Source organism: Rhinopithecus roxellana, chromosome 3 (assembly GCF_007565055.1).
Source record: "Rhinopithecus roxellana isolate Shanxi Qingling chromosome 3, ASM756505v1, whole genome shotgun sequence".
NCBI classification, from domain to species: domain Eukaryota; kingdom Metazoa; phylum Chordata; class Mammalia; order Primates; family Cercopithecidae; genus Rhinopithecus; species Rhinopithecus roxellana.
Window position 1 is genome coordinate 129,308,060 of NC_044551.1, and position 15,040 is coordinate 129,323,099.

At 39.3% G+C, this 15,040-nt stretch overlaps 1 long non-coding RNA gene across 1 annotated transcript in view; it reads right to left on the reverse strand.

The window, feature by feature from the left end:
• Positions 1-7,200: 7,200 nt before the first annotated feature.
• LOC115896405 overlaps positions 7,201-15,040 on the reverse strand; it is a 76,927-nt gene continuing 69,087 nt past the window's right edge. Inside the window, exon 3 of the long non-coding RNA XR_004056263.1 lies at positions 7,201-7,287. This is a non-coding gene — a long non-coding RNA (uncharacterized LOC115896405). The remainder of the gene's footprint in view (positions 7,288-15,040) is intronic.

The following is a 15,040-nucleotide window of genomic DNA, read 5'->3' on the forward strand; positions in this document are numbered from 1 at the left end:
TGACTTTTTAATGATTGCCATCTAACTGGTGTGAGATGGTATCTCATTGTGGTTTTGATTTGCATTTCTCTGATGGCCAGTGACGATGAGCATTTTTTCATGTGTCTTTTGGCTGTATGAATGTCTTCTTTTGAGAAGCGTCTATTCATATCCTTTGCCCACTTTTTGATGGGGTTGTTTGTTTTTTTCTTGTAAATTTGATTGAGTTCTTTAAAGGTTCTGGATATTAGCCCTTTGTCAGATGAGTAGATTGCAAAAATTTTCTCCCATTCTGTAGGTTGCCTGTTCACTCTGATGGTAGTTTCTTTTGCTGTGCAGAAGCTCTTTAGTTTAATTAGCTCCCATTTGTCAATTTTGGCTTTTGTTGCCTCTGCTTTTGGTGTTTTAGACATGAAGTCCTTGCCCATGCCTATGTCCTGAATGGTACTACCTAGGTTTTCTTCTAGGGTTTTTATGGTATGAGGTCTAACATTTAAGTCTCTAATCCATCTTGAATTAATTTTCGTATAAGGAGTAAGGAAAGGGTCCAGTTTCAGTTTCTACTCACGGCTAGCCAATTTTCCCAGCACCATTTATTAAATAGGGAATCCTTTCCCCATTTCTTGTTTCTCTCAGGTTTGTCAAAGATCAGATGGCTGTAGATGTGTGGTATTATTTCTGAGGGCTCTGTTCTGTCCCATTGGTCTATATCTCTGTTTTGGTACCAGTACCATGCTGTTTTGGTTACTGAAGCCTCGTAGTATAGTTTAAAATCAGGTAGTGTGATGCCTCCAGCTTTGTTCTTTTGGCTTAGGATTATCTTGGCAATGCGGGGTCTTTTTTGGTTCCATATGTATATAAATTACCTTGGGCAGTATGGCCATTTTCACAATATTGATTCTTCCTATCCATGAGCATGGTATGTTCTTCCATTTGTTTGTGTCCTCTTTTATTTCACTGAGCAGTGGTTTATAGTTCTCCTTGAAGAGGTCCTTTACATCCCTTGTAAGTTAGATTCCTAGGTATTTTATTCTCTTTGAAGCTATTGTGAATGGGAGTTCATTCATGATTTGGCTCTCTGTTTGTCTGTTACTGGTGTATAAGAATGCTTGTGATTTTTGCACATTGAGACTTTGCTGAAGTTGCTTATCAGCTTAAGGAGATTTTGGGTTGAGACAATGGGGTTTTCTAAATATACAATCATGTCATCTGCAAACAGGGACAATTTGACTTCTTCTTTTCCTAACTGAATACCCTTGATTTCTTTCTCTTGCCTGATTGCCCTAGCCAGAACTTCCAACACTATGTTGAATAGGAGTGGTGAGAGAGGGCATCCCTGTCTTGTGCCAGTTTTCAAAGGGAATGCTTCCAGTTTTTGCCCATTCAGTATGATATTGACTGTGGGTTTGTCATAAATAACTCTTATTATTTTGAGACACGTTCCATCAATATCGAATTTATTGAGAGTTTTTAGCATGAAGGGCTGCTGAATTTTGTCAAAGGCCTTTTCTGCATCTATTGAGATAATCATGTGGTTTTTGTCTTTGTTTCTGTTTATATGCTGGATTACGTTTATTGATTTGCGTATGTTGAACCAGCCTTGCATCCCAGGAATGAAGCCCACTTGATCATGGTGGATAAGCTTTTTAATGTGCTGCTGGATTTGGTTTGCCAGTATTTTATTGAGGATTTTTGTATCGATGTTCATCAGGGATATTGGTCTAAAATTCTCTTTTGTTGTTGTATCTCTGTCATGCTTTGGTATCAGGATGATGTTGGCCTCGTAAAATGAGTTAGGGAGGATTCCCTCTTTTTCTATTGATTGGAATAGTTTCAGAAGGAATGGTACCAGCTCCTCCTTGTTCCTCCAGTAGAATTCGGCTGTGAATCCGTCTGGTCCTGGACTTTTTTTGGTGGGTAGGCTATTAATTATTGCCTCAATTTCAGAGCCTGCTATTGGTCTATCAGGGATTCCGCTTCTTCCTGGTTAAGTCTTGGGACAGTGTAAGTGTCCAGGAAATTATCCATTTCTTCTAGATTTTCTAGTTGATTTGCATAGAGGTGTTTATAGTATTCTCTGATGGTAGTTTGTATTTCTGTGGGGTCGGTGGTGATATCCCCTTTATCATTTTTTATTGCGTCTATTTGATTCTTCTCTCTTTTCTTCTTTATTAGTCTTGCTAGTGGTCTGTCAATTTTGTTGATCTTTTCAAAAAACCAACTCCTGGATTCACTGATTTTTTGGAGGGTTTTTTGTATCTCTATCTCCTTCAGTTCTGCTCTGATCTTAGTTATTTCTTGCCTTCTGCTAGCTTTTGAATGTGTTTGCTCTTGCTTCTCCAGTTCTTTTAATTGTGATGCTAGGGTGTCAATTTTAGATCATTCCTGCTTTCTCTTGTGGGCATTTAGTGCTGTAAATTTCCCTCTACATACTGCTTTAAATGTGTCCCAGAGATTCTGGTATGTTGTATCTTTGTTCTCATTGGTTTCAAAGAACATCTTTATTTCTGCCTTCATTTTGTTATGTACCCAGTAGTCATTCAGGAGCAGGTTGTTCAGTTTCCTTGTAGTTGAGCAGTTTTGATTGAGTTTCTTAGTCCTGAGTTCTAGTTTGATTGCACTGTGGTCTGAGAGACAGTTTGTTACAATTTCTGTTCTTGTACATTTGCTGAGGAGTGCTTTACTTCCAACAATGTGGTCAATTTTGGAATAAGTGCGATGTGGTGCTGAGAAGAATGTATATTCTGTTGATTTGGCGTGGAGAGTTCTGTAGATGTCTATTAGGTCTGCTTGATGCAGAGTTGAGTTCAATTCCTGGATATCCTTGTTAACTTTCTGTCTCGTAGATCTGTCTAATGTTGACAGTGGGGTGTTAAAGACTATGGGAGTCTAAGTCCCTCTTTGTAAGTCTCTAAGGACTTGCTTTGTGAATCTGGGTGCTCCTGTATTGGGTGCATATATATTTAGGATAGTTAACTCTTCCTGTTGAATTGATCCCTTTACCATTATGTAATGGCCTTCTTTGTCTCTTTTGATCTTTGATGGTTTAAAGTCTGTTTTTTCAGAGACTATGATTGCAACCCCTGCTTTTTTTTTGTTTTCCATTTGCTTGGGAGATCTTCCTCCACCCCTTTATTTTGAGCCTATGTGTGTCTCTGCATGTGAGCTGGGTCTCCTGAATACAGCAAAATGATGGGTCTTGACTCTTTATCCAATTTGCCACCTGTGTCTTTTAATTGGACCATTTAGTCCATTTACATTTAAGGTTAACATTGTTACATGTGAACTTGATCCTGTCATTATGATATTAGCTGGTTATTTTGCTCACTAGTTGATGCAGTATTTTCCTAGCATCGATGGACTTTACATTTTGACATGTTTTTGCAATGGCTGGTACCTGTTGTTCCTTCCATGTCTAGTGCTTCCTTCAGGATCTCTTGTAGGGCAGGCCTGGTGGTGACAAAATCTCTAAGCATTTGCTTATCTGTAAAGGATTTTATTTCTCCTTCACTGATGAAACTTAGTTTGGCTGGATATGAAATTCTGGGTTTAAAATTCTTTTAAGAATGTTGAATATTGGCCCCCACTCTCTTCTGGGTTGGAGAGTTTCTGCTGAGAGATCTGCTGTCAGTCTGATGGGCTTCCCTTTGTGTGTAATCCGACCTTTCTCTCTGGCTGCCCTTAAGATTTTTTCTGTCATTTCAACTTTGGTGAGTCTGACAATTATGTGTCTTGGAGTTGCTCCTCTTGAGGAATATCTTTGTGGCGTTCTCTGTATTTCCTGAATTTGAATGTTGGCCTGCCTTACTACGTTGGGGAAGTTCTCCTGGATGATATCCTGCAGAGTGTTTTCCAACTTGGTTCCATTTTCCCCGTCACTTTCAGGCACACCAATCAGACGTAGACTTGGTCTTTTCACATAATCCCATATTTCTTGGAGGCTTTGTTCATTTCTTTTTACTCTTTTTTTCTCTACACTTCTCTTCTTGCTTCATTTCATTCCTTTGATCTTCAATCGCTGATACTCTTTCTTCCAGTTGACCGAGTTGGTCACTGAAGCTTGTGCATTTGTCACGTAGTTCTCGTGTTATGGTTTTCATCTTTATCAGTTCTTTTAAGGTCTTCTCTGCATTGATTATTCTAGTTATCCATTCATCCATTCTTCTTTCAAGGTTTTTAGTTTTTTTGTGCTGGCAACATAGCTCCTCCTTTAGTTCTGAGAAGTTTGATCGACTGAAGCCTTCTTCCCTCAACTTGTCAAAGTCATTCTCCATTCAGCTTTGTTCCATTGCTGGCATTGAACTGCATTCCTTTGGAGGGGGAGAGGCACTCTGATTTTTTGAATTTCCAGCTTTTCTGCACTGCTTTTTCCCCATCTTTGTGGTTTTATCTGCCTTTGGTCTTTGATGATGGTTACGTACTGATGGGGTTTTGGTGTGGGTGTCCTTTCTGTTTGTTAGTTTTCCTTCCAACAGTCAGGATCCTCAGCTGCAGGTCTGTTGGAGTTTGCTTGAGGTCCACTCCAAACCCTGTTTGCCTGGGTATCAGCAGAGGAGGCTGCAGAAGATAGAATATTGCTGAACAGCGAGTGTTGCTGTCTGATTCTTGCTCTGGAAGCTTCATCTCAGGAGTGTACTCTGCCATGTGAGGTGTGAGGTGTCAGTCTGCACCTAGTGGGGGATGTCTCCCAGTTAGGCTACTCAGGGGTCAGGAACCCACTTGAGCAGGCAATCTGTCCGTTCTCAGATCTCAACCTCCGTGCTGGGAGATCCACTGCTCTCTTCAAAGCTGTCAGACAGGGGCATTTACCTCTGCCAAGGTTTCTGCGGCTTTTTGTTTAGCTATGCCCTGTACCCAGAGGAGCAGTCTACAGAGGCAGGCCGGCCTCCTTGAGCTGTGGTGGGTTCCACCCAATTCGAGCTTCCTGGAGGCTTTGTTTACCTACTTAAGCCTCAGCAATGGCGGGCGCCCCTCCCCCAGTCTCGCTGCCACCTTGCAGTTAGATCTTAGACTGCTGGGCTAGCAATGAGGGAGGCTCCGTGGGCATGGGACCCTCTGGGCCAGGTGTGATATATAATCTCCTGGTGTGCTGTTTGCTAAGACCCTTGGTAAAGTGCAGTATTAGGGTGGGAGTTACCCGATTTTCCAGGTGTTGTGTGTCTCAATTTCCTTTGGCTAGGAAAAGGAATTCCCTTCCCCCTTGTGCTTCCCAGGTGAGGCAATGCCTCGCCCTGCTTCAGCTCTCACTGTTCAGGCTGCACCCGTGGACCAGTGCCAACTGTTTGACACGCCCCAGTGAGACGAACCCGGTACCTCAGTTGAAAATGCAGAAATCACCCATCTGTGTCACTCACGCTGGGAGCTGGAGGCTGGAGCTGTTCCTATTCGGCCATCTTGGGTGCACACCTGATAGCAGTTCTTAAAGTTTTTGGACTCATACACCATTCACACTCAACATTATTGAGGACCCCAAAGGGTTTTTGTTTATGTGGGTTATATCTATTGAAACTTTCTGTATTTAAAAATGGAAAAAATTAAATATATACTTACTAGTTAATTCTAAAATTACAGTAATAAACCCACTGTATATTAACATAAATAACATATTTAAACACTGTATATTAACATAACATATTTTTATGAAAAAATAATTATATTTCCAAAACATAATGTTAATGAGAAGAATTGCATTATTTTATATTTTTGCAAATCTCTTTAGTGTCTGGCTTAATAGAAGAATGCTGGATTCTGCTACCTACTTCAGCATTCAACCTGCTGCAACATGAAATTTGGTTGAAGTATATGCAGAAAAGGTAGCTTCACAAAGATAAGGCTGAAAAAAGGAAGGAACATAGTTGTGGATATTCTCCTGTGATACTGCACCAAGATTCAGCAAGTTGTTTTTTAAAAGACACAATGTAGACTCTGAAACTATACCAATACACTTTTTGGGCTCTCTTACATTAAAATACATTGGTCTATCTTGAACTTCAAATAGAGTTTTTATCCATGCATAATTTTGTAACCCCAAGCATTGCTATTTGGACAATATTGATTCACTGAGTTAGCAAATGTTCCAAATTTTGACACATTTAATCATATAATATTTTTAAAAATCACATTAGGTAATATTCCTAATTTCATAATAAAATCTCTAAATATTAAGAAGCCGTCAACCTCATGATAGGAGATACAAGTGTTCTGAAACTTTAATTTCACTTGAAAGCTCAAACTTCATCACCGGCAACGAAGACTATCAGCTGTTTTCCTTGAAGTGACAAGCTCATTTTATTCATTTTCAAGAACATTTCTGCCAAATACTCAGGTCAGAATAAGCACAGTTTTTCCATAAGTCTTTTTTTTCAAGTAAAAATGATGTTCGATGAAAAAAGCAACTAGTTCAGTTTGCAACTCAAACAATTACACAAATGTTTTTTTCTTCAAGAAAAGCCTGATAATTTGGCATGCAGTAAAGGGCTTTATATAAACTTCACATGTCATCAGCTAACATAAAAGGCATATATTCAAGGGTCTATATTTAGTTTTTACTGCTTCACCAAGGGTATTTTTAATTGCATCTGGAATTTTAAAAAATATTATGAGTATGTAAGGGTGAGGCATAAAATGACTTCTAGTACAGTTTGGTGTAACTAAGTTACCACCAATAGCTTTTGTACCATCAATCTAAATATCAACAAAATGAAAAAGCCAAATTATGTCAGGATTATTACGAAAATCATGCTGGCTTTGCAGACACCCTGAAAAGATATCAGGATTCCCGGGGTTGTGTGGACAATAATTTAAGAATAGCTGTGTTAGAGAATTTTCAATATTAAGGGTTATTGTTCCTTTTAGGCAAGCCCATGCGATACAGGTTCAAACCAAGGAAGGCTACATTGAACCGGAAATGGTTCTGTTCAGACACCATTCAGGACAGGCTGCTGTATACCCCCTCTATCCAATCCTGGCGCTGGCACTCAGGTAATAACTGTCACCGCGGATAGGGCTAACCCAAATTTGAATGCTTTTCCTTAATGCGGCTACACCTCTGATCTTTAACAAAATGGCCAAAAGGGCTGATTGAAAAGAAATGAATTTATGCTATCGAATCAAACATATAGATTCTAGGTATGCTATAGAATCAAACATATTGTGTGCAGGAGAGAGAAAATAATATTTTAAAAATAACTTCAATGCAAATATAAACACAGAAAACTCTACCTCACTGTGGCTCTTCTGTTAACTCCCAGTCCTTTCACACTGGGAACTCACATCTCGAATGGTTCTGTGGTAGTAGATCCTCTGGCCCTGAAAGACAGGCAATTATAAAAGGTTATTATGCACATATCTGTAATTTATCAAAATTTATATTTACAATTTATATACTTCATCAGCTTCATTTTTGTTGCCCTAGCTATTTTTCCTATGCTACAGTGTAAGTTAATACTAATGTAGAAACCTGGGAAACGTTTTCCCAATGTGAATGGATTCACCAAATACTTGTTTCAAGTCCCTCATTCTCATTTATAAAACAAGAAAGAGAAATAGCAAATGAATCTAGATGAGGGCCAAAATTAACCCTCATTAGTATTTTTAATGCAATACCTGCTTCACTCTTACATACCACAGTTGTAACGTTTTTCTCACTTTTTAAGCCAATATTCAAAATCGATGAATATGGTGAAACAGACTTATTCTACTAATGAGAACATTCACTGGTATCAAAAGCTCATAAGCATTCCTAATTTTTGATCCTATAATCCCATTCTGAGAAAATATCCTAAGGAAATAGAAATTTTGGCAAAAATGAGAGTGTATAACTAATTGCAGAATGCATAAATCAATTATGGCACATCTGTGAAGTGGAATGTTATTAGGTCACTAAAAATGAATTAGAAAGTTTTATAATATAAGAAATTATTTGTAATAACTATTTTTAAAAGTAGAATATATATTTACTTACATATGTACATACACTGTAATCTCAATTAGGCAAAAATACATATACATCAACATAACATTTTTAAATAATACATGTTAACTTTTTAAAGTTCTAAACTAGAAAATAATTTGAATGATAATAAAATGAATTGGTTAAAGTACGGTGAAAGGACACTCATAAATAAGAGTACAAGTTGGTATTCTTTTTCTTTAGAGCAGTTTGGCAGTATGTACCAAAAGTTTTAAAAATATGAATTTTACTCATCCAGAAGTTCTAATTCTAGGACTTTTCAAGGATCTCTTTAGAGCTATTTTCAGAAATTGTACTATTCACACAGTGGGATAATAAACTGGCACTAAAAATGATGGTGTTTATGAATTTGTTTCTTTAGGTTTTGCTTATAAAACTGGCGAACAATTTTCAGCTTTATCAAGGTATAATTGAGAAATAAAAACTATATATTTAAGTGTACAACTTGATGTTTTGATATACATATACACTGTAAAATAATCATCCCAATCAAGCCAATTAACATATCTATCACCCCACATACTTACCATTCTTATCTTCTTTTTTCTCTTTTTTGGTGCGGTGAGAACATTTAAGACCTATCTGCTTAAAAAATGTAAAGTCTACAATACAGTATTTGTTAACTGTAGTCACCACACTGTACATTAGATCTCCAGAATTTATTCATTTTGTATAACTGAAACTTTATATCTTCTGACTAACATCTCCCAATTTCTCCTTCCCACTTTCCCCCTTCTCATTCCCTAGCAAACACCATTCCACTCTCTGCTTCTGTAAGTTTGACTGTTTTAGATTCCACATATAAATGAAGTCATGCAGTATTTGTGTTTGTGTGTCTGGTTTATTTCACGCAGCATAATGTCCCCCAGGTTCATCCGTATTGTCACAGGTGGCAGGACAGCCTTCTTTGTTAAGGCTAAAGAACACTCCATTGTACATATATACACATTTTATCTTTATCCATTCATTGGTTGATGAATATTTAAGTTGTTTACATATCTTGATTATTATCAATAATGCAGCAATAAATTAAAAATTATGTTTTTAAAAGTACATGCATTGATTTGGAAATGTATTCAAGGTACACTGTTGAGTGGGGGAAAAAAGCATCCTAACATGCAGTGTGAATGGTATTATTCTATTTTGTAAATAAATGGGTAAATAGTTGCACACGTATTCAGTCATATATCACTTAACAATGGGAATACAGGGGCGTAGCAAGATGGCCGAATAGGAACAGCTCCAGTCTCCAACTCCCACCGCCAGAGACACAGAAGACCGGTGATTTCTGCATTTTCAACTGAGGTACTGGGGTCATCTCACTGGGGAGTGCCGGACAATTGGTGCTGGTCAGCTGCTGCAGCCCGACCAGCGAGAGCTGAAGCAGGGTGAGGCATTGTCTCTCCTGGGAAGCACAAGGGGGAAGGGAATCCCTTTTCCTAGCCAGGGGAACTGAGACACACAACACCTGGAAAATCGGGTAATTCCCACCCCAATACTGCGCTTTAAGCAAACGGGCACACCAGGAGATTATACCCACACCTGGCCGGGAGGGTCCCATTGCCACGGAGCCTTCCTCATTGCTAGCACAGCAGTCTGCAATCTAACCGAAACTGCAGCAGCGAGGCTGGGGGAGGGGCGCCCACCATTGCTGAGGCTTAAGTAGGTAAACAAAGTCGCTGGGAAGCTCGAACTGGGTGGAGCTCACAGCAGCTCAAGGAAACCTGCCTGTCTCTGTAGACTCCACCTCTGGGGACACGGCATAGCTAAACAACAAAAGGGGAAGCAGCAGAGGCCTGTGCAGACGAGAACGACTCTGTCTGACAGCTTTGAAGAGAGCAGTGGCTCTCCCAACATGGAGGTTGAGATCTGAGAACGGACAGACTGCCTGCTCAAGTGGGTCCCTGACCCCTAAGTAGCCTAACTGGGAGACATCCCCACTACGGGCAGTCTGACACCCCACACCTCACAGGGTGGAGTACACCCCTGAGAGGAAGCTTCCAAAGGAAGAATCAGACAGGTACACTCGCTGTTCAGCAATATTCTATCTTCTGCAACCTCTGCTGCTGATACCCAGGCAAACAAGGTCTGGAGTGGACCTCAAGCAATCTCCAACAGACCTACAGCTGAGGGTCCTGACTGTTAGAAGGAAAACTATCAAACAGGAAGAACACCTATACCAAAACCCCATCAGTACGTCACCATCATCAAAGACCAGAGGCAGATAAAACCATGAAGATGGGGAAGAAGCAGGGCAGAAAAGCTGGAAATTCAAGAAATAAGAGTGCATCTCCCCCTGCAAAGGAGCACAGCTCATTGCCAGCAACGGATCAAAGCTGGTCAGAGAATGACTTTGACGAAATGAGAGAAGAAGGCTTCAGTCCATCGAAATTCTCAGAGCTAAAGGAGGAATTATGTACCCAGCGCAAAGAAACTAAAAATCTTGAAAAAAGAGTGGAAGAATTGATAGCTAGAATAATTAATGCAGAGAAGGTCATAAATGAAATGACAGAGATGAAAACCATGACACGAGAAATACGTGACAAATCCACAAGCTTCAGTAACAGACTCGATCAACTGGAAGAAAGAGTATCAGCGATTGAGGATCAAATGAATGAAATGAAGCGAGAAGAGAAACCAAAAGAAAAAAGAAGAAAAAGAAATGAACAAAGCCTGCAAGAAGTATGGGATTATGTAAAAAGACCAAATCTACGTCTGATTGGGGTGCCTGAAAGTGAGGGGGAAAATGGAACCAAGTTGGAAAACACTCTTCAGGAGATCATACAGAACTTCCCCAACCTAGTAGGGCAGGCCAACATTCAAATTCAGGAAATACAGACAACACGACAAAGATACTCCTCGAGAAGAGCAACTCCAAGACACATAATTGCCAGATTCACCAAAGTTGAAATGAAGGAAAAAATCTTAAGGGCAGCCAGAGAGAAAAGTCGGGTTACCCACAAAGGGAAGCCCATCAGACTAACAGCAGACCTCTCGGCAGAAACTCTACAAGACAGAAGAGAGTGGGGGCCAATATTCAACGTTCTTAAAGAAAAGAATTTTCAACCCAGAATTTCATATCCAGCCAAACTAAGTTTCATCAGTGAAGGAGAAATAAAATCCTTTACAGATAAGCAAATGCTTAGAGATTTTGTCACCACCAGGCCTGCCTTACAAGAGACCCTGAAGGAAGCCCTAAACTTGGAAAGGAACAACCGGTACCAGCCATTGCAAAAACATGCCAAAATGTAAAGACCATCGAGGCTAGGAAGAAACTGCATCAACTAACGAGCAAAATAACCAGTTAATATCATAATGGCAGGATCAACTTCACACATAACAATATTAACCTTAAATGTTAATGGACTAAATGCTCCAATTAAAAGACACAGACTGGCAAACTGGATAAAGAGTCAAGACCCATCAGTCTGCTGTATTCAGGAGACCCATCTCACATGCAGAGACATACATAGGCTCAAAATAAAGGGATGGAGGAAGATCTACCAAGCAAATGGAGAACAAAAAAAAGCAGGGGTTGCAATTCTTGTCTCTGATAAAATAGACTTTAAACCATCAAAGATCAAAAGAGACAAAGAAGGCCATTACATAATGGTAAAGGGATCAATTCAACAGGAAGAGCTAGCTATCCTAAATATATATGCACCCAATACAGGAGCACCCAGATTCATAAAGCAAGTCCTTAGAGACTTACAAAGAGACTTAGACTCCCATACAATAATAATGGGAGACTTCAACACTCCACTGTCAACATTAGACAGATCAACGAGACAGAAAGCTAACAAGGATATCCAGGAATTGAACTCATCTCTGCACCAAGCGGACCTAATAGACATCTATAGAACTCTCCACCCCAAATCAACAGAATATACATTCTTCTCAGCACCACATCACACTTATTCCAAAATTGACCACATTGTTGGAAGTAAAGCACTCCTCAGCAAATGTAAAAGAACAGAAATTATAACAAACTGTCTCTCAGACCACAGTGCAATCAAACTAGAACTCAGGACTAAGAAACTCAATCAAAACTGCTCAACTACAAGGAAACTGAACAACCTGCTCCTGAATGACTACTGGGTACATAACGAAATGAAGGCAGAAATAAAGATGTTCTTTGAAACCAATGAGAACAAAGATACAACATACCAGAATCTCTGGGACACATTTAAAGCAGTGTGTAGAGGGAAATTTATACCACTAAATGCCCACAAGAGAAAGCAGGAAAGATCTAAAATTGACACTCTAACATCACAATTAAAAGAACTGGAGAAGCAAGAGCAAACACATTCAAAAGCTAGCAGAAGGCAAGAAATAACTAAGATCAGAGCATAACTGAAGGAGATAGAGACACAAAAAACCCTCCAAAAAATCAATGAATCCAGGAGTTGGTTTTTTGAAAAGATCAACAAAATTGACAGACCGCTAGCAAGACTAATAAAGAAGAAAAGAGAGAAGACTCAAGTAGATGCAATAAAAAATGATAAAGGGGATATCACCACAGACCCCACAGAAATACAATCTACCATCAGAGAATACTATAAACACCTCTACGCAAATCAACTAGAAAATCTAGAAGAAATGGATAATTTCCTGGACACTTACACTCTCCCAAGACTAAACCAGGAAGAAGTTGAGTCCCTGAATAGATCAATAGCACGCTCTGAAGTTGAGGCAACAATTAATAGCCTACCCACCAAAAAAAGTCCAGGACCAGATGGATTCACAGCTGAATTCTACCAGAGGTACAAGGAGGAGCTGGTACCATTCCTTCTGAAACTATTCCAATCAATTGAAAAAGAGGGAATCCTCCCGAACTCATTTTAGGAGGCCAACATCATCCTGATACCAAAGCCTGGCAGAGACACAACAAAAAAAGAGAATTTTAGACCAATATCCCTCATGAATATCGATGCAAAAATCCTCAATAAAATACTGGCAAACCGGATTCAGCAGCACATCAAAAAGCTTATCCACCATGATCAAGTGGGCTTCATCCCTGGGATGCAAGGCTGGTTCAACATTTGCAAATCGATAAACGTAATCCAGCATATAAACAGAAACAAAGACAAAAACCACATGATTATCTCAATAGATGCAGAAAAGGCTTTTGACAAAATTCAACAGCCCTTCATGCTAAAAACGCTCAATAAATTCGGTATTGATGGAACATACCTCAAAATAATGAGAGCTATTTATGACAAACCCAGAGTCAATATCATACTGAATGGGCAAAAACTGGAAAAATTCCCTTTGAAAACTGGCACAAGACAGGGATGCCCTCTCTCACCACTCCTATTCGACATAGTGTTGGAAGTTCTGGCTAGGGCAATCAGGTAAGAGAAAGAAATAAAGGGTATCCAGTTAGGAAAAGAAGAAGTCAAATTGTCCCTGTTTGCAGATGACATGATTGTATATTTAGAAAACCCCATTGTCTCAGCCCAAAATTTCCTTAAGCTGATAAGCAACTTCAGCAAAGTCTCAGGATACAAAATTAATGTGCAAAAATCACAAGCATTCTTATACACCAGTAACAGACAAACAGAGAGCCAAATCATGAATGAACTTCCATTCACAATTGCTTCGAAGAGAATAAAATACCTAGGAATCCAACTTACAAGGGATGTAAAAGACCTCTTCAAGGAGAACTACAAACCACTGCTCAGTGAAATAAAAGAGGACACTAACAAATGGAAGAACATACCATGCTCATGGATAGGAAGAATCAATATCATGAAAATGGCCATACTGCCCAAGGTTATTTATAGATTCAATGCCATCCCCATCAAGCTACCAATGAGTTTCTTCACAGAATTGGAAAAAACGGCTTTAAAGTTCATATGGAACCAAAAAAGAGCCCGCATTGCCAAGACAATCCTATGTCATAAGAACAAAGCTGGAGGCATCACGCTACCTGACTTCAAACTATACTACAAGGCTACAGTAACCAAAACAGCATGGTACTGGTACCAAAACAGAGATATAGACCAGTGGTACAGAACAGAGTCCTCAGAAATAATACCACACATCTACAGCCATCTGATCTTTGACAAACCTGAGAGAAACAAGAAATGGGGAAAGGATTCCCTATTTAGTAAATGGTGCTGGGAAAATTGGCTAGCCATAAGTAGAAAGCTGAAACTGGATCCTTTCCTTACTCCTTATACGAAAATTAATTCAAGATGGATTAGAGACTTAAATGTTAGACCTCATACCATAAAAACCCTAGAAGAAAACCTAGGTAGTACCATTCAGGACATAGGCATGGGCAAGGACTTCATGTCTAAAACACCAAAAGCAATGGCAGCAAAAGCCAAAATTGACAAATGGGATCTAATTAAACTAAAGAGCTTCTGCACAGCAAAAGAAACTACCATCAGAATGAACAGGCAACCTACAGAATGGGAGAAAATTTTTGCAATCTACTCATCTGACAAAGGGTTAATATCCAGAATCTACAAAGAACTCAAACAAATATACAAGAAAAAAAAAAAACAACCCCATCAAAAAGTCGGCAAAGGATATGAACAGACATTTCTCAAAAGAAGACATTCATACAGCCAACAGACACATGAAAAAATGCTCATCATCACTGGCCATCAGAGAAATGCAAATCAAAACCACAATGACATACCATCTCACACCAGTTAGAATGGCAATCATTAAAAAGTCAGGAAACAACAGGTGCTGGAGAGGATGTGGAGAAATAGGAACACTTTTACACTGTTGGTGGGATTGTAAACTAGTTCAACCATTATGGAAAACAGTATGGAAATTCCTCAAGGATCTAGAACTAGATGTACCATATGACCCAGCCATCCCACTACTGGGTATATACCCAAAGGATTATAAATCATGCTGCTATCAAGACACATGCACACGTATGTTTATTGCGGCACTATTCAGAATAGCAAAGACTTGGAATCAACCCAAATGTCCATCTGTGACAGACTGGATTAAGAAAATGTGGCACATATACACCATGGAATACTATGCAGCCATAAAAAAGGATGAGTTTGCGTCCTTTGTAGGGACATGGATGCAGCTGGAAACCATCATTCTTAGCAAACT